Source organism: Panthera onca, chromosome D3 (genome assembly GCF_046562875.1).
Source record: "Panthera onca isolate mPanOnc1 chromosome D3, mPanOnc1 haplotype 2, whole genome shotgun sequence".
Taxonomy (NCBI): Eukaryota; Metazoa; Chordata; class Mammalia; order Carnivora; family Felidae; genus Panthera; species Panthera onca.
The window spans coordinates 16,595,582-16,619,403 of NC_138350.1; the positions used below are offsets into that span (position 1 = coordinate 16,595,582).

Below are 23,822 nucleotides of genomic sequence, written 5' to 3' on the forward strand. Positions count from 1 at the left end.
CTTCTCTCCTTGTCCCTCCTCCACTTGTGCTCATTCTCCCTCTCAAAAATAAACATTAAATAAAGCAAAAGAAAACATCTCCTTCATTACTTTCATCTTCTAGTAAAATGGGAAGGAAGACTGAAAATCTCTATCACAAGTGTAGCACATAAAACTGAAACTCAATTATTCAACTAACATTTATTGAGCACCTACTGTGTCTCAGGCAACATCCTGAGAAATGGAGGCACAGAAAATGTAAGACGTTCTCTGCCTTCAAGGAACATGGAATATGGTGGTATCAGTGTTCACTTTCACAAACTGAAAATTAATAATTCCACACGGATATTTATTTTTACTTATTTATTTTTTTATGTTTTTACTTATTTTTTGAGATACAGAGAGACAGAGCACAAGCAGGGGAGGGGCAGAGAGACAGGGAGACACAGAATCCGAAGCAGGCTCCAGGCTCTGAGCTGTCAGCACAGAGCCTGACATGGGGCTCGAACTCACGGACTGTGAGATCATGACCTGAGCTGAAGTCGGACGCCTAACCAACTGAGCCATCCAGGTGCCTCCAGATATTTATTTTTAAATTTATATCCATTTAACCCAAAATATAATTCACAGTAGTATAGAAATCATTAACATTAGTGACACCCACAAATTATATTTTCATCTACCTTTGTAACTCTCCATCTAAACTCCATTTACATTTTACCTAAATGTGCTGTATAAAAGTATACTCTATTATGACTTCCCACAATCCAGGCCATCTTCTCTATCTACCTTACACTATTCCTCCTCTCTTACACCTGTTCCAAATCAGCCAAGTGCTATTTTGCACACCCTCGGGCAGGACCTCAACCCTGTGTCCCATAGATACTGACCCTCCAATATCTTGCCCTCTCAACTCTCGGGGAGCTCAGTCCCCACACAGAATTCAGTATTAAGAATTATACACTCAAGGGGTGCCTGGCTGGCTCTGTCAGTAAAGCATGCAACTCCTGATCTCGGGCTTGTGAGTTCGAGCTGCACATTAAGCATAGAGACTACTTTTAAAAAGTTTACAAGGAAATGGAAATATAGAGAGATCAATGCCTAGCTCTAGCCAGTATAAGCCAACCCAATTTACAGCCATTACCCTGCCCTGATCCCCTTTTCAAAGGTCAAAGCAACCAAGTCAGTACTAAAACCTAAGACCCTTTCAAGAGTGGTTCCAAATGGAAAAAACAAAAAAAAAAGGGATCACGAGTATTTCGGGAAGTGGGGGGGGGGGGGGGGGGGCACGAAAAGCCAAAAAAACACAAAACTTACCAGATTAACTGTTTTCGAGGTGACAGGAAGAACCTTTCAAAAGCGGGCAGGGCTTCTTCCTGATTGCAGGTACCGGGGCCAGCCTCTACACGGGCCATGCCTGATCCCACATGCATCAGTTCAACTTTCCCCTCCAAACCTTGTTACGCTGACTGAATGCCACAATTTCAGAGAGATGATTTATCACAAGGAATCTCCTTTTTAAAAATATTAATACTGTACCTCGGAAAGGGTTGAGAGATGTGAGAAAAATAATATAATGAAAGCCCTTCGTCACCCTGGCACTGATCAACAGTGGTAGTCTAGTTGTAACTGTGGCCACCCGGGAACACATTACTGAAAATGCATTTGAATCATTTGCTTTACTACTACTTAAAGGAGATCAGCTTAAACAGGGGAGAAGAAGTTTCAAATTAAGAAAGATGGATGAAGCACACAGAGGACTGCTGGGGCAAGAGGCCACTAGATGTCAACACAGGCTGGTGGGGGAAGAACATGGCTCCTTCCTTCTTTTTCACATGACTCCCAGCTCCCACGATCTAGGATTCCACTATCACCATTAAGAGTTTAAAACCCTGGGGCGCCTGGGTGGCTCAGTCAGTTAAAGCATCTGACTCTTGATTTTGGCTCAGGTCATGATCTCATGGTTCGTGAGTCTGAGCCCCACATCGGGCTCTGCGTTGACAGTGTGGAGCCTGCCTGGGATTCTCTCTCTCTCCCTCTCTTTCTGTCTCTCTCTCTCTCTCTCTCTCTCTAATAATTAAACTTAAAAAACAAAAAACAAAAAGAGCTGAAAACCCTGTGCTATGAATTAAACAGAATTCTTCAGTCTAGGCTGGAAACTTACCCACCACTTATAATACTGACTCCATACCAAAAATGCCATGCCATCTGAGTTCCAAATAACTGAGTTCAACTTTGGAACACAACCCAGTTCTGGGTTGAGGACTGAGTGTATACAGCACCTACAAAACAGAAACTGCAGCTGGGCTCTCCACGGTTTTAGAAAACCGCATGGTTCACAACTATCCTTTGCAGGTAATACGCATTATTTGTTCCACTTGACAATGTAATTCAGCCCAGTGCATGCAAGATATCTCTGCACTGCATAAGAACAAACTGAAAGTCTCAAGGTATTAAAAAAAACAAAAACAAAAAACCTTCCAACTTACCTTTTCCTATAGTAGCACTGTAAGCAGTGGCTCAAATAAGGAAGTCTAAAGTTACTCTATTTCTAAAACAGACAACAAGCATCTTATTAAATACCACCCCAAAGAGCTACGGCCAGCACTTGTTGGCTGAGGCTGCACTCTGGCTTGCCAAGAAAAACTAGGATGACAACGTTAAGCTAAAGACACCACTGACCGCAAAATTAATTCGCCATCTAGCTTGTAAAGTGATGAGTTTCCCAATAAACCCTTCTGCTTAAGGGAGATGATAACTCAAGTTTACATGTGTGTCTCAGTGACCACTCAGGCAGCATTTGAGTTTTTATATTAATAAGTCAGCCTCAATTCTTTAAGTTCCTAAGAATGGAAGGAATTAGAATCTTTAACCAGAAAAGAATGCCTGACCATAATGAAAAGGAATTTAAGTATCTTTCATGTGCAGTAAGCAAACAATAGTGATTAAACATTTGTGCTAAGGAGGGGGTGCTCGTGAATTATTTTCAAGAACCCCTAAAACATCCAGAGTGGAAAATACCCTCTCAAAGGCTTCACTCCCCCTACGCTATTTTCCCACGTGTGTTTATGGCCTTTCATGAAACTGAAAAATGACAGCTTTGTTCATTCAGGATAAAGACCTCAGCAGTTGTCAGAATATGGGGACACACATCTGATTCCACAATGGGGCAAAAAAGGCTCTTGCACCAAACTGCCAGGTGCCCAGATTCCCAGAATGTCTCGGTTCTGTGGAGACAGAATGACCGCACTGTGAAGCTGTGGTCAACCGCTAATCCCGAAGAGTTTTCACGCTGCCTGTTACAATCCGTGTAGTTCCAGTACCGGGTGCGTGTTGCCCCTCTCCAAATTAGCATCTTCATCTACACGTGGCCTAGTAGTGCCGATTATTCTGGCAAGACACAAAGCAAAGGCATCTCTGCAATGTTAATTGGCCTTTGAAACTTTTGCGATACTTACAACTACTGCTTACTAATGGTCAGATTAGAAGATTGAAGAAGTAAAAAGGGATTTTTTTACACTAAAACTAGGAAAATCAAATCTAACAAAGGCTTATCCAAGAGATTCAGTGTATTTTTAAGTTCCCCGAAAACGCATCTTAAAAAACCTGAAAAATCTGGACCAAGCTTCGTGTGCAATCTAAAGACATGAGAAAACACACAAACATTGGTACAAACACTGACAGCGGTGATAAACTGGAGAAGTAAAACCTCTGTGAGTAGATCTGGCAAGAGACCGTGGTGGAAAGTCAAGAGGGAACTGGTGCATTCAGTCAAGGACTAAAAAGAGAAGGCACACCAGGTTCACAGCGTCTAAAAAAAAAATTTTTTTTTTCACACAACACTATAAATCAACACCACCAACTCTAAAAATGAATTCACACTACACATGGAAAGAGGTGGAAGACAGCTGGGGGAGGTGGGAAGGGACCGTTAACTGCCTGATTATGGGCATATCATATCGCTCATGCTCCTGACCACAATCCCCTCATCTGTAAGATGTGGAATAGACCAGTAAGGTACTTTCCACTCTGGCTGTGATTCAGAGTCACCAGGGAGGACAAGCCCAGGCAGCTGTATTCATAAAGGTCTACAGCTGATCCTCGTGTGCAGTCCAGAATAAGGGCCTCTGGACTTGAGAAATAATCTCCCAAATGCCCCCAAAATGATATATTCTTAAAAAGGTGGTAAGATACTGGTCTATGTATGATCCGTTTTTATCATTTTTAAAAAGTAAATGTAAGACGATTTCATGACCCTAAAGGGGGAGGACATATATTGTGAAAGTATTATCTTTAGCCATACCAAATATAAGCCTTCCTACCTCCCTCTGTATCTCAGTTTCTCTCACCCTGACCTTTGTATTGATCTGATTTAATTTCTCTTTACTGTGGCAAACAGGAGGGACTCTTTTCGTTATTAATGTGAGATTCAAATGACAGGCCCCATTTAGCATCCCATGAAACTACTGAGGCTCTTTTCCCACACAGAATGTTACAGTTTATCACAATGCTGCCATTCACATCATAACCAGAGGACCATCTATCTCAAGCACCGCAGCACGGTCTCCTTCCAAACCCTAAAAAGATCAGTCTTTTCCAGGAACTAAACCACCTTCCTCAAAATAGACAGAGACTGAATACAAGGGAGGCCTGAGTAAGAGAAGCTTGTCTAATAGACACTTCCAATTCAGACAGAAGGCAAAAACAAAACCAAACCAAACCTGCCTTATCTTTAATATTACCTTCCTACCCTAAAATTAGACTTTTTTCCCCTCTTCAGGAATTCAACTTTGATTTGAAGTCTAAAATGCTGAGGTGGGAGTAGGAATTCATACATTAATAGCTTAGTATCAGAAATGAAATGTATTAAACTTACTCTACTTGATTCTCCCCAGTTCCATTCATTAACAGACACGAAGAGTGAAGACGGAGGGAACACAAACTTATTCACTGTCTACTCGATGACCCAACAAGGCACCATCAGCATCTCCACACCACAGAAGAGGAAACAGGCCCAGGGAGGTGAAGGGATTGGCAGTCACAGCTATTCAAAAGTGGAGCCAAGGGTGAAACCCAGCTCGGTCCAGCTCTAAAGGCCTGCACCTTTCAATTCCTCAGTTTCTTTGTATACAAAACTCTGTGGCAGTTCAACTACATAAGGGAGAGATGAGAGCCCAGTGAGACGAAGAAATTTTTCTTTTCTTTACTCCCTTACCATAAGCCAACCACTTCAATAGAACACGCACACAAAAGAAACGTTCCCCCAAAAGCCGACTGGTTTCTCCTAATTTTTTTTTAATGTTTATTTATTTTTGAGGGGGTGGTGGGCAGAGAGAGAGAGAGAGAGGGAGACAGAGGATGCAAAGCAGGCTCTGTGCTGACAGCAGAGAGCCTGACGCGGGGCTCGAACTCACAAACCCTGAGATCGTGACCTGAGCCAAAGTCGGATGCTTAACCGACTGAGCCACCCAGGCGCCCCTGGTTTCTCCTAATTCTTAAGATGCTAAGTGGAGTATTTTCAATGAAAGTATTAAAAATGAACATAAGAACACAAAATATAACTAAAGACTACTACCTGAGTCAGATGCTCTGAGAGAAGAGAGCAGGGGAAAAAAGAATGAAAAGCAAGAAAGCGTGTGCCCTGAAAACCCAGTTTACACCCGTTATCAGGTATACACAGAGGTGGTTCCAGTACTGACCGACTCCACACCAGCAGGGCTGGCCTCCATTTGGCGTGGTAAATCCTACCAAACTAAAAACGTTCCCTGGCCATCTGTCCTACTGAGAAGGCTGTGCACCGGTCACCGCTGGTCATCAAGGGGAGAGAACCCGCGAGGATGTTCCGCCCTTGGACAAATGCTTCAAACACTTGGTTTTACGTCTGAGCAATTTTTTGGCAACGGCTGGACTTGGGTGCCAGAAAGGCAGAGGGGAATCACTCGGCGTTACTTCAGCCCAGGCCACAAAGACGTGTATAATAATCCGAGACGTGCACTGACCTCAAGATCTTTCCGATTAACTTCAATCACCCTTCATTCAGCAAACAACCCAACAGGCGCTCGAGACCAAGCGGTGAGCAAGGGAACCCGGTCCGCCTTGCAAGCGAACTTCTCTCTCACATCCTGCCTTCTATGGAAGGCGCCTCCCAGACAGGAAGCTCGAGTTCAAGCCCAGCTCCTTGTAGCAGCAGACAGTAGTGATGGATGGAGGAGGCACGAAGACAAGGACGACGTCTGCCTGCAGGGATGAGGAAGGAGGCTCCCAAAGGACAACCGGGACTCAGCAGATGGAAGGAATGGGGGGTGCGCAGTAATGAGCTCATCACGAGAAGATCCGAAGGCCGGGATGTTTGGGGAAGTGGCAGCAACGATGAAAACACAGGTAGGAGAGTAATGAGAGACGAGGCAGGCTGAAATCGGAGACACCTTGATCCACAACCCCACGAAGAAGCCTGAACTTTAACCACAGACGAGGACGTAGGAAGCCACTGGAGGATTTCCGCAGGGGAATGACATGTTCCTGATGAACCCTTTCTGATCTAGAACTAATTTGAATCTTTCCCTAACTCTTTCACATTTGGCTTTTAATTTATATAACCAAGATACTGATGACGAGGTGATTTGGGATCTAAACAATTTTTAACTCCATTATCAATTCTGACTCAATTATGCATAAATTGAATGTTACCAAAATTTTGTGCTTCAGAGGACACTATCAAGGAAAGTGAAAATGCAACTCACAGAATTGGAGAAACATCTTGCTCATCATACATCTGATAAGGCACTATATAATCTAAAATATATAAATAACTCATAACAATAAAAACAGGACCCAATTTAAAAATAAGAAAAACATCTGAACAGAGATTTCTCCAAAGAAAATATACAATTGTCTGCTGATGACTTCAGGAGATGCAGGACATCCTTAGCCATCAGAAAATGCAAATCAAAACTACGATGAGATACTGCTTCACACCCGCTAGGACGGCTAGAGTCAAAAAGTAAGAGAACAGCTAATGTGACAAGGATGTGGAGAAACTGAAACCTTTATACACTGCTGGTGGAATTGTAAAATGATGCAGCTGCTTTGGAAAACAGCGTCTGGCAGTTCCTCTCATAGTTCAACACAGAGTAACCAGTATGACCCAGCAATTCTCAAGAGAAATGAAAACATGTCCACACAGAAACTTGTACAGGAATGTTCATACGACGGTATTATTCATAATGACCAAACAGGGGAAAACACCCAAATGTGCATCAACGGATGAATGGATCAACAAAACACGGTATATCCATACAACAGAATATTATTCGACCATTAAGAAAAGAATAAAGTACTGATACAGGCTACAACACAAATGTTGAGAACATTATGATTTAAAAAGACAGACACAAAAGACCAGTATTGAATGATTTATATGAAATTTACATGAAATGTCCAAAACAGGCAAATTCATAGTGACAGAAAGTAGGCTAGCGGTTGCGTAGGGCAGGGGAGGGATGAGAATGGGGGGGCTGGAAGACCACTAATAAGTCTGGAGTTTCTTTCTGGACTGATGGATAGGTTCTAAAAGTGTGGGTGAATATAATAAAAACCACTGAACTGTACACTTTAGACAGGTGAATTGTACAGTATGCGAATTCTACCTCAAAAAGCAGTTATCAAACAAAAAAGATCCTGTTATGCACTATTAAAATACAAACAAGCTCTCAAAAAGGAGTATAGAATCTTGCTCACTCATTTTAAAGGATCCAAACTAGGGCAAAGAAAACCCAGAGAGATTCTATTACTTAAGATTCTGGGTACTAGGTCATACTGAAATATTCATGACGATTTCCATGTTTTAATACAGAAAAGGCATCTTAAGTTGAAAAAGACAGAGAAGTGTCAGAAAACAGTTTTTTTTTAACTCAGAAACAGGATAACATAGGGAAGTCACCAAATGAAAAACGAACATGTATTTGTACCCTGAATATGCAAGAGGCACCGTAATTTCTTATTGTTTCACCTCTGAAAAAGTCAAAGGTAAAACAGCCCAGGTAACAATATCTGTTTCTAAAGTACGAGTTTGTGACAAATCAAAGCATTAAGAAACAATCTGCCATTATAAAGAACTGAATCTCCACATTCCCAGTCACATAACTGAGAACTTATCATTTATCCTTTTGAACATTCCATTTCACAGGCACTGGAGTGACTCTCCTCCTCATGGTTGAAGTGGATCCCAAAAGTGACAGGTGCATTAAGCGTAAAATGTAAATCAAAAAAAATAAAGTGTTTAAAAACTACTATTTGTCACCCTGAACCTAATTCTAAACCATATATAAATTAATAGACATAAATGCTGATTAGCACAATCTGCAAAGTAACAGATGACCATGCACATTCAATACTATGTGCAGTGATAGCCCACCGGTATGTGTCTATTAAAATTCATCAGGCTTGGGGCGCCTGGGTGGCTCCGTCGGTTAAGTGTCCGACTTCAGCTCAGGTCATGATCTCACGGTCCGTGAGTTCGAGCCCTGCGTCGGACTCTGTGCTGACAGCTCAGAGCCTGGAGCCTGCTTCAGATTCTGTGTCTCCCTCTCTCTCTGACCCTCCCCCATTCCTGCTCTGTCTCTGTCTCAAAAATAAATAAACGTTAAAAAAAAAAGTTTAAAAATTTTTAAAAAATTAAAAAGAAATTCATCGGGCTTTAATGTACCTTCCACAAATAATAAAAAACAAATACGGAAAAGGCACCTTCTGGATTTGTCAAAAAGGTGTGTACCCGACTTTCATACCAATCTTTGTTCAATCCTCAGTACACAAAGACTATCACCTATCACAAAACACTGAACATCAGGCCTAACTTACAACACAATTCCCAGTTTTATTTCATTCCCTGCCTCCACATATTTATGCAACCTCTCAGACCCCAGGGTTACTAGTAGACTTCACACCCAAACACCGTGTCTCTGAAATGTACCTCCACTCCGAAAAGAAAATTAGTTTCCTAAAGTTCGTTTTCTGAAATACACAGAATCAAGTCCAAAACAGATTTTTCCCATTTCTTCAGTTTTACAGAGAATGCAGAAAGTGAAGATATATAAACAGATATCTATTTGCCTTCACAAATGAACAGACGGTACAAAGCAACTGCTTATACTTAATCATGTTTTTGTCTATTCTAGCAGGCCCTGGTGTCAGGAGAGAGTTCTGCCAGATAAGGACAATGAAATGCATTATTATATGGAGTGACTAAGAGCCCTACAAGTACTGTTTTAGAACGTAATCCCAGGCAGGAAGGCTGCGGTAAGAGGGCCTAATATTTTGTGATAACTATTACCGAAACTAAAGACATTCACCACCCAGCACCAGTTTAAAACCTCGCACTATATTCAATTGTTTAAATGTCTTACAGGAAAGAAAGGCCTTTGTATCTTCCTATCCTGGGGGAGACGAACAACTTGCAATTTGCTTCTCACACTGAATCCCACGTTTCCAACATGTAGAGGAAGTACTCTGGACACCACAAAACAAGGGCAGCCTACATTAAGGCCAAATATAGGATGTGATTCTAAACCATGATGCCGTAAAGCCTACGTTTCCTTTTCCAGCGATCAAAAAAAAAAAAAAAAAAGAAAAAAAAACCTTTGAACGCTCCCAAAAAAGGACCGCAGGGCCAGCGCCTCCCTCCAAGAGGAAGCCCCTTTCTTCTCGGCGCTCCCTTGCAGCCTGCCACTTCCCCCAACACATTCAAAGCATTTGGGAGACGGAGAGCTGGTGTGTACGCGCCCGTGTGGACAGGCGGGAGAGCTGGGTTCCTGCATTTCCACCCTCAACATCTGACCTCATCCCCAGTCATTTAGGCGCAGCGGAGCCCCACCTGCACCTCGCTCCTTTTGACTGCGTCCCTCGCCAGCTGCTCCGCTATTGGGGGAGCACATCTCGGAATCACCCAGTTCACTCAGACGCTCCTGGCCCCCGACCCTGCAAGCAGCGTGCCAGCTCCGTTCTTCCTCGAGACCAACACCCCCCACCCCCCGCCAGTCCCAGCCCTCCCAGCCCGCCGCTCCCACCGCCCGGCTCGTCCGCTTCCCAAGCCGCCCCCCACCCACGTTACTCCAGCTCCAGCCGTGCCCCGCCCTTCCCGACCCCCGAGCTAGAGCTTCAGGGCCCGGCGCTGGCCTCGCACCCACAGCCAGCAGTCCTCGGGCCAGACCGCCGCCCTCTACCCCTCCCACGCAGGGCCCCAGCTTGCCCCGGCCCCACGTGAGCCCGGCCCCGGCCAACCCCCCACCCACTGGCTCCCCAGGGCGGCTCAAACCCCGCCCCCAGGCCCGGGGGCCCCCCGGCTGGGCGCCCTGGCCCCGAGCAGCCCCTCCCCACCCCAGGCCCCACCCAGCCAGGCGAGTCCCCAGCCCCTCAAATCCTTCCTCGGGCAGCCCCGTCCCCACTCAGCCCCGCGGCTCCTCACCCGGCCGGGAGGGGTCTGGAGCCCTGGAAGCCTCCCCTGGGCAGCCGCCTCCCAAAGGGATCCCAGTTCTCTCTCCCCAGGCCAAGGGGTTCGGTCCCGAACCTCGGCCAGCAGCCCCGGCTGCAACCCGAGACACACCGGCCGGGGGAGCCCCGGCCCAAGGATCCGCGCCCCGCGCGCCCACCACAGCCCACTCCCCTCCACCGGGCCCTGCTCCACGCCCCGCCGGCTCCTGTCAGCCGGCGCCGGCACATGCTGAGAGGGCCGGTCGGCCCGCCGGCTCGCTCCCGAGCGGCCCCGCCCGGCGCGCGCTGCTCACCAGGGCCGAAGTGCCTGAGGCGCCGCCGCCGCCGCCGAAGTCCCCGCTGCAAAGCCCGGCGTAGCCTCCAACCGCTGCCGCCTCCCGCCTGGCACTGAGCGCCTCGCGGGGGAGGGGCGCGGGCAGCCACCGCCGCCACCGCCGCCGCACGCAGGCCCCGCCCCCGCGCCGCGCCGCGCCCAACCAGAGGGTCCTCAGGCTGCCGAGCGCCACGCCCACTTCCGGGAGGGGAAGCCCACTTCCCACCCCTCGTTCCACGCCCCACTCTCCTTAGCGCCCCCTCTGGTCGCGCCGAGGGATGCGGGTGGGCTGCGGGGGAAGGTGGTGCCGAAGCACACGCACCGCCCACTAGTCAACTAGCCGGAGGGCCACGCCCACTGCTCCTCAAAACGGGGAGCCGCATTCTTAGGGCTCCGCCCACTGACCCGCTTGGCTCTGCGGGGCCACATCTTCCAGCTCCTCAAAGGTTCCCAGAGCCTCTCCAAACCGGAACGTCAGCTCCTCTGAGCCCCGCCCACTGCCCTAACCAAACCCTTAGCCGGCCCCCGGGCTCCCTAAGCCCGCCTACCCTCTCGTAGCCGCCGAACTGGCCCAGCGGCCCCACGAAACCGCGCCCCGCTTCTAGAAAGCCCCACCCACGGGCCAGCCACCCTAGTCTCAGCATCCCACGGGCCCCGCCCACTGCCTATCTAAACCCGTAAACCTCTAAGCCCCGCCCCGAATTCTCGAACTCGCGCCTCCGGCTTCCGAAGTTCTGTCCTTGCTGCCATCGCCCCCTCCCACTTCCAGTTCTGGGGACTGCCAGCGCTCAGGCCCGCCCTGCACTTTCCATTGTCGCATTCCTAGCACAGGGTGGCTGTCCCTGGACCGGGCCACACCACTACTCAAGGAGGTCCCATCTTGACCCCATTTTGCCGATGAGGAAATAAAAGATACAAGGTCCTTCCCTTCTTTTTCCTGGCCAAAGCCCCTCACCCGTTTGCTTAATAACTGGGCCAGCCAGGCCAAAGGGCAGTGGATTCGAGTCTCATCTTGGCTGCTGTTCAGACGATGTGTCCTAGGTCAGTTCCCTTCGCCTCTTCAGGCCAAAATTTCCTGATCTTTCGCGTGAAGCTGTCCTGTTAATAGAGTCCCATTCTGAAATACCAAGCTCTGAAATACCAAGATTTGGGGAAACTGGACCCGAGGAAGTGAATCAACAAAGCAAGGCATCTTTGCAATTCGCAAGGAGGGATTTTTCATTTTAGGCATTGGCCTCAGAAATGTGTGTTATGTAAATCATGGTCCACCTTGAACCAAAAGAGCTAGAACAGCAACTTACTTACCCTCTCTAGGCCTCAGTTTCTTTAGCAGTAAAGTAGGGACTGTAGAAGTCACTCCCTGGAAGGATTCCTTGAGCTTAGTAATACATTAGGTAGGGCGCCTAACTTGTGATGAGCCCTTCACAAATGGTACCTGTTGCTGCTACTGCTGTGCCTCAACAAAGTGGAGGGGTGAGTTTCATTTTGCCTTCAAGCAGCCACTAACAGGAGGGACTGAGCATCCCTTCCGCAGCAAGACTTGGCCACTTACTTCGTCTAAATGAGAGATGATGATAGCAGAGCACCTAGTGCAATGCCAGGCATTTGGTGATGCACAAAAACGCTTGGCTATTATTAGGATTCCTATTTTTAATGAAGCAAGGGCATTGATAGCAGCAGAGCTCTGAGTGGCTTGGGGAAAATGAAGGTTGATGCAGTGCTCTGAGAAGGAACCAGGAAACAAGCTGGCTTACTCTTTGGGAACAGATTATCGCCAACATTTTCCATCGCTTCTATGTGCCAGGGACTATCTGAGTGCTTTGAGCACAAAATCCCCTGAAATCCCCCCCCCCAACAATCCTATGGCTACAAAAAACAATTCTTAATCCTCATCAATAGAGGTGAAGAAAATAAGAAGTGGGGGGACTGGATGGGTCAGTCATTTGAGCAACCAACTCTTGATTTCAGCTCAGGTCATGATGTCACGGTTCCTGAGTTCGAACCCCACATCGGGCTCTGTGCTGACAGTGCAGAGCCTGCTTGGAATTCTCTCTCTCTGCCCCTCCCTTGCCCCCCCCCCAAAATAAACTAATAAACTTTAAAAAAAGTTAAATGAATTGCCCCAGATCACACAGCTTGAGCCAGGCAGAGTTAATGATAGAACGCACGTCCCCCTAAAGGCAGAATTTGCACCCTTTTCCAGTTAGCCCTTACACTCAACTGCCTCTATGGCTGCATGAAGGAACAGAGAAAACAGGGACTTTAGATCCTGACAGACTTGGCCTTACGTTCAAACTCCTCTACTCACCAGTTGTGTGACCTTGGGCGAGTCATTTTCCTTCTCTGAGTCTTACTCTCTTTATTCAGTGGGGTGCATCCAAATGCTTACTTCAGGGAGGGGATTTGAAGATTTCAGGAGTTCAGATTCAATGCATTAAGGTATGGCAAAGCATCCAGTACAGTTGCCTGTCATACAGCAGTTGTTTAAAACTTGTTGATTCACTTATCCCGGGTCTTTAAATGATTAGATTAGAAGTAAAATCTCCCAGACACCAATTCCCCCCAGATGATAACACCATAGAACAACCATGGAATACAATGAGAAAGAAAGATCTCCAGACCTTCCCCTTCCAGGTGACTGTTTCAGTTCCTGGTTTTATCGCTGGGTTGGGAGAGGTGATTTTTGCACAAGAAACAAGGCCAGAAGCAAGGTCACTTTACCACCCCACCCCACACCTGCCCTGAATGTGGTCAGGTGAGAGTTCCTACTCCCAGAAACAGCAGGAAAATTGCATAACCCTTTCCTGGGAGAAAACTGCCCCATCCCTGTTCTAGAAACCATAGCAGTCCCTTTGTGAGCCTGAAGGAAATCTTGGCTCTGCCCAAGCCGGCCCTTACATGAAGGGACCCGGATCCAGGTGAGATGCTGGATTTTATTTTATTTTTTAATGTTTATTTATGTACTTTGAGAGTGGGGGAGGGGCAGAGAGAGAGAGAGAGAGAGAGAGAGAGAGAGAAAAGCAGAGAGAGAATCTCAAGGAAGCTCTGCGCCCAACACCGGCCTCAATCCCACCAACTGTGAGATCGTGACCTGAGCCGCAATCAAGAGTCAGTCGCTTAACCCACTGAGCCACCCAGCTGCCCGAGATGCTGGATTTTAGAGTCTTCTCCAGTTCTCAAAGCCAGTGATCTCTAAAGTGACCTGAGACACATGCTAGATGAAAGGGAACTTAATGATCAGGAAAAATAAGCATGATTCCAAATCCTACATGACACAGGGGCCAGCTCACGTATGAAGAAGAAAGGATTGTAAAACCTACATTTGGAGGCTCCTTAGCGCATCGTTTTTCTGGTTTCTCTTTGTACCCAATGGGGACATTCGTCTTGGGTTGCCAGGGCAACCTGGAAGCTGAGTGAATTAGCCCTGTGGAAGCATTAACAAATAATAATAATATTAAATAAATGAGACTGAAAACCCCTGGAGTAATCTCAGCAGGCAAAACCCCTAACTGAGTGACAGAAGGGGACAAAGCTCAGAGAATATTAAAATTCACACCACATTGATAAATCTTGATCCTCACCGCTTTGACTCCTTCTTTCTGCAAACGAGGAGTTGGAAATGATTGAGCAGCCACAGAAGGATTGCCTTTTTTTTTTTAATTAAAAATTTTTAAAATGTTTATTTATTTTGAGAGAGAAAGAGCGTGAGTGGGGGAGGGGGAGAGAGAGAGGGAGAGAGAGAATCCCAAGCAGGCTCTGAACTGTCAGCCCAAGGCAGGGCTCTGTCCTAGGAACCGTGAGATCATGACCTGAGCCAAAACTAAGAATGAGATGCTGAACCACCCAGGTGCCCTTTAATTAATTTTTTCATTTTGAGATCATTGTAGATTCGCATACAGGTGTAAGAAAGAATACAAAGAGATCATACGAACCCTTTATCTTGGTTCCCCCAATGGTAACATTTTGCAAAATGATAGTACAATATAACAACCCAGATGTTGACATTGATACAGTCAAGATACAGAACATTTCCAAAACCACAAAATCTTGTTGCCTGTTCAGAGCCACACCCACTTCCCTCCTACCCAACCCCCCTTAACTCCTGGCAACCACTCATCTGTTCTCAATTTCTCAAATTCTGCCATTTCAAGAATGACAAACAAAATGATATAGAATGCAACTTTTTGGGATTGGCTTTTTTTTTTAATGTTTGGGGTTTTTTTTATTTTTTAGAGAGAGAGCATGAGTGGGACTCAAACTCATGAACTGTGAGATCGTGACCTGAGCCAAAGTCGGACACTCAATCGACTGAGCCACCCAGGCGCCCCATGGGATTGGCTTTTTTTCACTCGGTTTAAATTTCTGGAGATGTACCCAGGCTGTTGCATGTGTGAATAGTTTGTTCTTTATTATTGCTGAATGGTATTCCATGGCATGGATGTACTACAGTTTATTCAGCCCTTGAAGAGTTGTTTCCAGTCTGGAGTGGTTTATTATATATATATTTTAAAAGCTGCTATAAACATTATAAACATTCACATACAGATTTATGTGTGAACATACATTTTTATTTTTCTATTAACAAATAATTTCCCCATAGTACAATGGTTAGGTCATATGGTAATTGTATGTTTAGTATTTTAAGAAACTGCCAAACTATTCGCTGGTGTCACTGTACCATTTACATCCCTATCAACCAGTGAGTCATAAGTGATCCAGTTTCTCTGCATCTTCACCAGCATTTGGTGTTGTCATTATTATTTTTTAGCCATTCTGATAGGTAAATAGTGATATCTTATTGTGGTTTTAATTTGCATTTCTCTGATGGCTAAACATGTTGAAATCTTTTCCTATGGTTATTTGCCATCTCTTCATGTCTTCTGCCCATTTTTTTTTATTGAACCATTTGTCGTTTTGATTTTTGAGTTTGAGAGTTCTTTATATATTCTACATACTAGTCCTCTGTCGGCTATGTGGTTTCCAAAAGTATCTCCCATTATGTAGTGGTTTTTCTTCCTCTTAGTGTAGTCTCTCACAAAGAGAATGTTTTTTATTTTATTCAATTTGTCGGTTTTCCTTTAAAAAAATAGTTATTTATTTATTTATTTTGAGAGAGACAGAGAGAATGTGAGCAGGGGAGAGGCAGAGGAAGAGGGAGAGAGAGAATCTTAAGCAAGCTCCTTGCTTAGCTTGGAGCCCAAGGTGGGGCTCGATCTAACAACCATGAGATCATGACCTGAGTTGAAATCAAGAGTCAGATGCTTAACCGACTGAGCCACCAGGCACATCAATTTTTCTTTTTTAGATTATGCTTTTGGTATTAAATCTAAGAAGTCTGTGATCCATATTGCACTATTGTTTAAGTTTATCTTTTTTTTTTTTTTTTTTTTTTTTTTTAGTAATCTCTATACCCAACTTGGGGTTGGAACTCACAGCCCCAAGATGAAGAATCACATGCTCTTTCAACTGAGTCAACCAGGAGTCCCTTTGTTGAATTAATTTTTGTATAAAGTTTGAGACTTAGGTTGAGGTTAATTTGGGGGTGTGTGTGTTAATGTTTATTGAGAGAGAGAGAGAGAGAGAGAGAGAGAGAGAGAGAGAGAGGTAGAGGACACAGGGGAGGGGCAAAGAGACAGGGAGAGAAAGAATCCCAAGCAGCCTCTGCACTGTCAGTGCAGAGCCCAATGTGGGGCTTGATCTCGAGACTGCAAGATCATGACCTGAGCTGAAATCAAGAGTCTGATGCTTAACCTGCTTAACCAACTGAACCACCCAGGGCCCTGAGGTTAATTTTTTTTTTTTTTTTTTTTTTTGGCCAACAATTGTACAATTGCTCTAGTATCATTTTTTGGAATTGCTATCTTTCCTCCATTGACTTTTAATTTTGCACCTTTGTCAGATATCCATCGGGCATATTTATGTGGGCCTATTTATGGGTTCTCTATTTCTTGCATTGATCTATTTATCTATCTTCTGCCATTAACACACAGTCATGATTATTGAAGTTATATAATAAATCATGAGATTGGGTACACTGTTTCTGTCCACTTTTTTCCCTTTTTAAGAAATGTTTTAGTTATTCTAACTTCATTGCTTTTCCACATAAATTTTAGAATAATCTTGTTTATATCTGCAAAAACGTCTTCCTGAGGTTTTATAGGAATTGTGTTAAACCTGTATATCAGTTTGGGGAGAAGTGACAGTAGCTTTATTGTGCTGTTTTCTAATCCATAACATCATAGGTCTGCTTATTTGATTTCTTTCATTGTGTTGTCTGCTTCAGTAGATAAGCCCTATACATGTTTTGTGAGATTCACACCTAAGTAATTTTTTTTAATTGTAAATAGCATTGTATTTTTAAATTTCAGTGTCTGTGAGTTCCTCAGAAGTATATTGAAATGTAATTAATTTGTTTGTATGTTTAACTTGCATCCTGCAACCTTCTCTTTTTAATTTTTAAAAATTTATTTTTCTTATGTTTGGGGGGGGGGGGCTGTGAGTGGGGGGAGGGGCAGAGGGAAAGAGAGAGAGCATCTTAAGTAGGTTCCACGCAGAGCCCAATGCAGGGCTCAATCCCACGACCCTGGGATCATGACCTGGCCTGAGATCAAGAGTCAGATGCTCAACCGAGCCACCCAGGCACACCTCTTGCAAACTTCTTGAACTCACTGATTAGTTCCAGGAGGTATTTTTTAGATTTCTTGGGATTTTCTATGTAGACAATCATGTTATGCATAAATAGGGATAGTTTTGTTTCTTCCTTTCTGATCTGTATGCCTTTTCTTGCCTTATTGCACTGGCTAGAACCTCCAGTACTATGTTGAGTAAATAGTGAGAGCAAACATCCATGCCTTTTTCTTGACTTTAGGGGGGAAGCATTCAGTCTTTCATCATTAACTATGAGGTTAGCTATACTCTTTATCAAGTTGTGAAAGTTTCCCCTTTATTCTTATTTTTAAAAGAGTTTCAGGGGCGCCTGGGTGGCGCAGTCGGTTAAGCGTCCGACTTCAGCCAGGTCACGATCTTGCGGTCCGTGAGTTCGAGCCCCGCGTCAGGCTCTGGGCTGATGGCTCGGAGCCTGGAGCCTGTTTCCGATTCTGTGTCTCCCTCTCTCTCTGCCCCTCCCCCGTTCATGCTCTGTCTCTCTCTGTCCCAAAAATAAATAAAAAACGTTGAAAAAAAAATTAAAAAAAAAAAAAAAGAGTTTTAATCATGAATAGCTGTTGAATATTGTCAAATATTTTTCTACATCAAATGATATGACCATATGATTTTTTTGGTTTAGCCTATTAATAAGGGAAGTTAGACTGGTTGATTTTTGAATATTGAGCCAGCCTTATAAGCCTGGAATAAATTCCACTTGGTCATGGTGTATAATTCTTTTTATATGTTGCTGAATTCTCTTTGCTAATGCATTTTTAAGTATGTTTGTTTCTAAACTAATGAGGGATATGGGTCCATAGTTTTTTTTGGTACTCTCCGCCTGATTTTGATATCAGAATAACACTGCCTTAATTAAATGAGGTGGGATGTGTTTCCTTCTCTTCTATTTTCTGAAAGAGATTGTGTAGATTGCTATTAATTCTTTAAATGTTTGCTAGGCTTTTCTAGTGAAACCATATGGATCTAGAGACTTTTTCTGAGGGGGAGCTGTTAAATTGCAAATTCACCTTCCTTAATAGCTATATTGTTCTTCAAATTGTTCCCTACTGAGTGACTTAAGATAGTTTGTGCTTTTTAAGGTATTGGCCCATTTCCTTTAAGTGGTCAGATGTATGTGTATAGAGTTGTTTGTAGAATGTTCTTATCTTTTGATGTCCGCAGGGTTTGTAGTGATAGTTCCTGTTTCATCCTGATACTGGTTAGTTGTGACTTCTTTTTGTCTTGTTTTCTTGATCATTCTTAGAGATTTGTCACTTTTACCTATTCTTCCAAAGAACTGCTCTTTGTTTCGTTGATTTTCGCTATTGTCTTTCTATTTTCAGTTTAATTGATTTGTGCCCTTTATTATTTCCTTCCTTCTTCTTGCTTTGGATTTATTTTGCACTTCCTGTTCTAGGTGCTTGATGTGGGAGCTTAGATTACTGCTGTGAGACTTTAGCTAATACTATATAATATATAATACTATATAATTCTTTCTCAGTACTGCTTTAGCTTGTGTGACACACATTTTGATGTTTGCATTGTTGTTTTCATTCAGTTCAATGTATGTTTAAATGTCCCTGGAGACTGCCTCTTTGACTCATGAATTATTTATAAGTGTGTTGTTTAGTTTCAAAGTGTTTGGAGATTATCCTGTTATGTCTCTGCTATTCTTTTCTAATTTGATTTCCTCATGGTCAGAGAACACCTTGTACGATTTCTTTAATTGTTTTAAATTTGTTGAAGTTCCTTTTGAATGGCCCAGGATATAGCCTATGTTGGTATATGTTCAGCGGGTACTTGAAAAGAATGTGTATGCTGTTGTTCAACAGAGTGTTCTACAAATGTCAATCAGATCCTGTTGGTTAATAGCGTCTTTGCTATTGACCAAAAAATACCAATTTTTTTGTCAAGTTGTTCTTTCAGTTGTTGAAAAAGGAGTGTTGAAATATTAAACTACAAGAATGGATTTGTCCATTTCTCCTTTCAGTTTTGTTTTTTGCTTCATATATTCTGCAGCTCTGATGTTTGCTGTATACACATGTAGGATTACTAGGTCTTCTTGGTGGATTGCCTTTTTATCATTATAAATGTTCCTCTCTGCCTGGTAGTTTTCTTTGCTCCGAAATACACTTTATCTAATATTAACATGGCCACTCTTGAATTCTTTTGATTAATGCTTCCATAATACATCTTTTTTTTCCATCGTTGTACTTTCAACCTGCTTATATTGACATATTTGAAGTGCGTTTTGATCCACTCTCCCAATCTCTATCTTTTAATTAGTGTATTTAGACCCTTTACATTTAAAGTAATTGTTGATTTGTTAAAGCTTGATCTGACGTATTGTTTTGTGATTTATGCTTGTTCTACTTTTCATTTGTCTTGTTCTCTGTTTCCTGCTTTCTCGTGGGTTCCTTGAACATTTTTTAGAATTCCACTTCGATTTATCTCTAGTGGTTTTGAGTGTATCTCTTTGTATAGCTTTTTGAGTGGTGGCTCTAAGTATTACATTATAGATAGGCTAAGCCTATATCATGTTCACAGTCTACTGGTGTCATTTCACCAGTTCAAGTCAAGTCTAGCAAACTCATTTCCCTTTATGTCTCCTTTGTTTATCATATAACTGTCTTAAAGATTCCCTCTACATACGTTTAGGACTGTATCAGACAGTGGTAAAGTCCTGACTCTCTATTATGCTTCCTCTGATGCCACCCTGGAGGAGAGAGATGAACACATCACTTCCTCAGTGGGGGTGGAAATCCAGACTTCTCCTGTGGTCTCCACTGACACCAATGGGCGAAGTCTTCATGTCTACCCAGTGGGGATGAAAGTCCCTACTCCACCCCCTACTCAGCCTCGTCTGACACCACCTCGCGACGTGGGAACATCCACAAGAAAACGCATTTCGCGCACTTGGCCCAGGGCCCAGCACATGCTGGGCGCTGAGTCCATGCCTGATGGCTCTGATGGACTGAGCTGATGGTAGAAACCCTGGTGTCATGATTGGCCCTGCCACCGGTCCTGGTTCTGTGATTTTGGGTGAACCATGCCACCTTCTCGACGTCTCAGGTCCTTTATCTCTTCAATGGGGAAAAATGATGCTGACCTGAGATTCTGTTTGTTAGAGCACCTGCCACAGATACTTACTACAAATAAATATTATAACAGAACTGGTACTCACTGCTCACCAGGCCCAGTGTTACCAATTTGCCAGATTCTAACTCAAGGAATCTTCAGTCTAAGCTGATGGAAAATAATGTGTTTTTTTGTAAATCTCCATTTTACAGAGGAAACTGAGGTTTGTTACATAATAGGAGGTGACTGATACAACCTCGAAAGAACTCAGAAGGGCTATTCTATGTTAGCTCATAATTCCATTCTCAGAAATTTATCCTGAGGCAATAATCATGGTTACACGCAAAGATACAGTTAATTCTCATTTTTCACTGTTGTTCTATTCTATAATGAAGTCACCACAAACATTGAATACCAGATCCTTGCACCTAGGGGAAATATAGGGCTCGGTTCCAACAGGCTTCCGGTCACAACAATTTCATCAACCAGTGACTATATAACCTTGTTTTATGTGTGTTTCTGTTTAAAGACACCTTTTTTTAGGGACACCTGGCTGACTCGGTTGGTAGAGCATGTGACTCCTGATCTCAGAGTTGTAAATTCAAGCTCCACACTGGGCATAGAGATGACTTTAAAAAATGATAATAACAAAATGGGGCTTATTCCGCGGCTCAGTCAGTTAAGCGTCTGACTTCAGCTCAGGTCACAATCTCGTGGTCCGTGAGTTTGAGCCCCTCGGCGGGCTCTACGCTGACAGCTCAGAGCCTGGAGCCTGCTTCTCCCTCTCTCTGCCCCTCCCCTACTTGTGTTCCATCTCTCTCTCTCTCTGTCTCAAAAATAATAAATAAACATTACAAATATATATATATATAATTTAAAAAGATAATAAGACACCTTGTTTAATATATACGTTGTTAATTAATGTATATTTATATAGTTGATTCATTAACATTGAACTTACAGCCAATAGCACTATAACTCAGGCCTGAACAAAGCTTATCTAACACATGCATTTTCTCCCTAAGGCACATCGCCCACCTCCTTGCACTTCCCAATCTCAGACCACACATTAGCACTACAGTTGGGGGCCATTTTAAATAGCCAATCATGGCCCAAATGCACACAAATGCTAAATATACGGTGAAAGAACACTTTTTTTTTACATTAGGAGAGCTAAAATAAGGCAGAGCATTGCCTCCTTCCATCTCAGCTGGGATGAGTAACATTTTCTCTGCTGTGTGCACGTGCCCCCGAATGACTACAAAAGCAGGGGCTGCAAATAAATCGTAACAAGTAGTTGAATTTGCAAGTACAGAGTCCACAATAACGAGGGTCAGTTGCAGTGCGTAAGGACATTTGTTGCTGTTTGGTATGGAAACAACCCTGGATGAAAACAAGAAGAGTGGATGGGCAAACGCATTCCAGTGTAGTAATCGGACCGAACACTATAGGTGAGGGATGTGGCCAGAAAGACAGACTGAGGTCAGGCCCTGGAAAGAATGAACAGCGGCCAAAAGTGTCTGTGCCTCATCCTAGAGGCAAATGTGACTTCCCGGAATCCAACCACATGCCCAAGTAACACCTGCAAAGGACGGGTTTGCCACAAACTATGGACTATGGCTTCAGCCTTTCCCCCTTGTGAAGCCTGGCTCTTCTCAGTCCACTGGGAGCCACGGGTTTTTAAGCAGGAAATAGAAAAGAATTTAGTGGAAGAAGATTGGTTGCCCATTTCTATGTCCCATTTCTATAAACACACACGCACACAATAATACAAATTATCTCTGAGTGACAGGATTCGAGTTACGAGTGAGTTTCCTTTTCCTATTTCCTGTTCTGTGTTTTCTCACTTTTCTGCAAGGGGCATTCGATGGTTGGAAATTTTGACATGTCCCCTCTTTGAAGAGGGTGAAGGAATTCTATAAATTCAAGGTGTCCTGTCAAGACCCCCAGGCACCTGTGAAGATTTTTCAAAATTCAGATACGAACCTCGGTACAAAGACTACTCGCTCACCCAGGTAAGTAAATCTCGTTGAGATCATCAGCTTTCCAATTGCCTGTACCACCTAGAGCAGTGTGAGCAACAGCTTCCAAAGTCTAACTTGGCTTTTGCTCCCCTCACAAGTCAGATGCCTCAGCCTCACGTGAAAAGGAGATTATTGTTAATTTGTTAATTAATAACAACGATAAAGGCTTAGACCAATGTTTCCTCAACTGAGGGCAATCATACTTCCCATCTCTGCCACCAAGGGGACATTGGACAATGTCTGGAGGCATTTTTGGTTGTCATGACTCGGACAGTGCAACCGGCATCTAGGGAGTAGAGGCCAGGGATGCTGCTAGAAACAATGTACGAGGCGGCCTCCATCTCACCGACGACAAAAGAAGTATTAGGTCTCAGATGTCATCGGTAGCCAGGCTGAGAAACCGGGGCTCAGACATATGGAGCTTTACTAAGTCTTACTGGGCCAGGGGTTTCACAGGAAAGATCTCATTCAATCATCACAGCAATCCTAGGAGAAAGGGCCTATTGCCATGCCCATTTTACAGAAGAGGAAACTGAGGCTTCAGGAGGGGAAGCAACTTGAAATGATATGGCTCCATCTTGCATGTCTCTGACTTCAGAGTCTGCATTCTCCCTTCCCCAGCCTGTCTTTCCAAATTGCTGAGTTACCCTTGTTTGTTTATGACGGAAACTTTCAGAGATAAGCAAAAGCAAAGAAACCAGTTGAACGGGCCCACGTGTTCCTACTCTCCAGCTTCGGGGCTACACTTGGGACCTCAGAGACATGATGCTCTCCTGGAGAGTCAGAAATGCCTGAACACACCAGGATAAATCACACCAGGCTTGGACCCTTGAGGGGGGGGGGGGGGTGAGCACATGAGCTCCTCTCCGGTGGTTTGGAATATGTTCCCTTTTTCCTTTACAGGTTTTGACCATAGCCCCCACCAGCCGTTGCCTTTCCCAGCAGAAAAGCTGGGTATAAGATCATCTGTTCTCTCCCCAAGGAAGTGCCACCTCCTTTTCTGGAGAGGTGAGAAAATGGCTTTTCCCAGAGGAGAGTTCCAACGGGAGAACACCCCTCTAAGACACAGATGCTTTGTACACCAAAACTTGGTGGCAGGAAGGTATTGTTTGCAATGTGGGGACCGAAGTGGCTCTCTCTCTCTCTCTCTCTCTCTGTCTCTGGGTCTGCATGCATTCACAAGTTCTTAGGATGGGAAGACGTGGCAATATCTTTTATTCCAGCAAATGCTCTCCGGCTTCTGCTTTGCGCCAGACTCAACTGCACCCCCAGTCCCAGACTACTACAGACAACAAGCAGTA

The 23,822-nt window shown here is 44.2% G+C and overlaps 1 protein-coding gene across 2 annotated transcripts in view; it reads right to left on the minus strand.

Moving 5' to 3' along the window:
- CORO1C (coronin 1C) overlaps nt 1-11,023 on the minus strand; it is a 76,243-nt gene extending 65,220 nt beyond the window's left edge. The window contains exon 1 of one of the 2 annotated variants that reach the window (XM_060612487.3): nt 10,758-11,023. The gene's annotated coding sequence lies outside the window, so the exon portion shown is untranslated. The remainder of the gene's footprint in view (nt 1-10,757) is intronic. The other variant, XM_060612485.2, reaches the window with a different exon arrangement.
- Between the last annotated feature and the right edge of the window lie 12,799 nt (nt 11,024-23,822).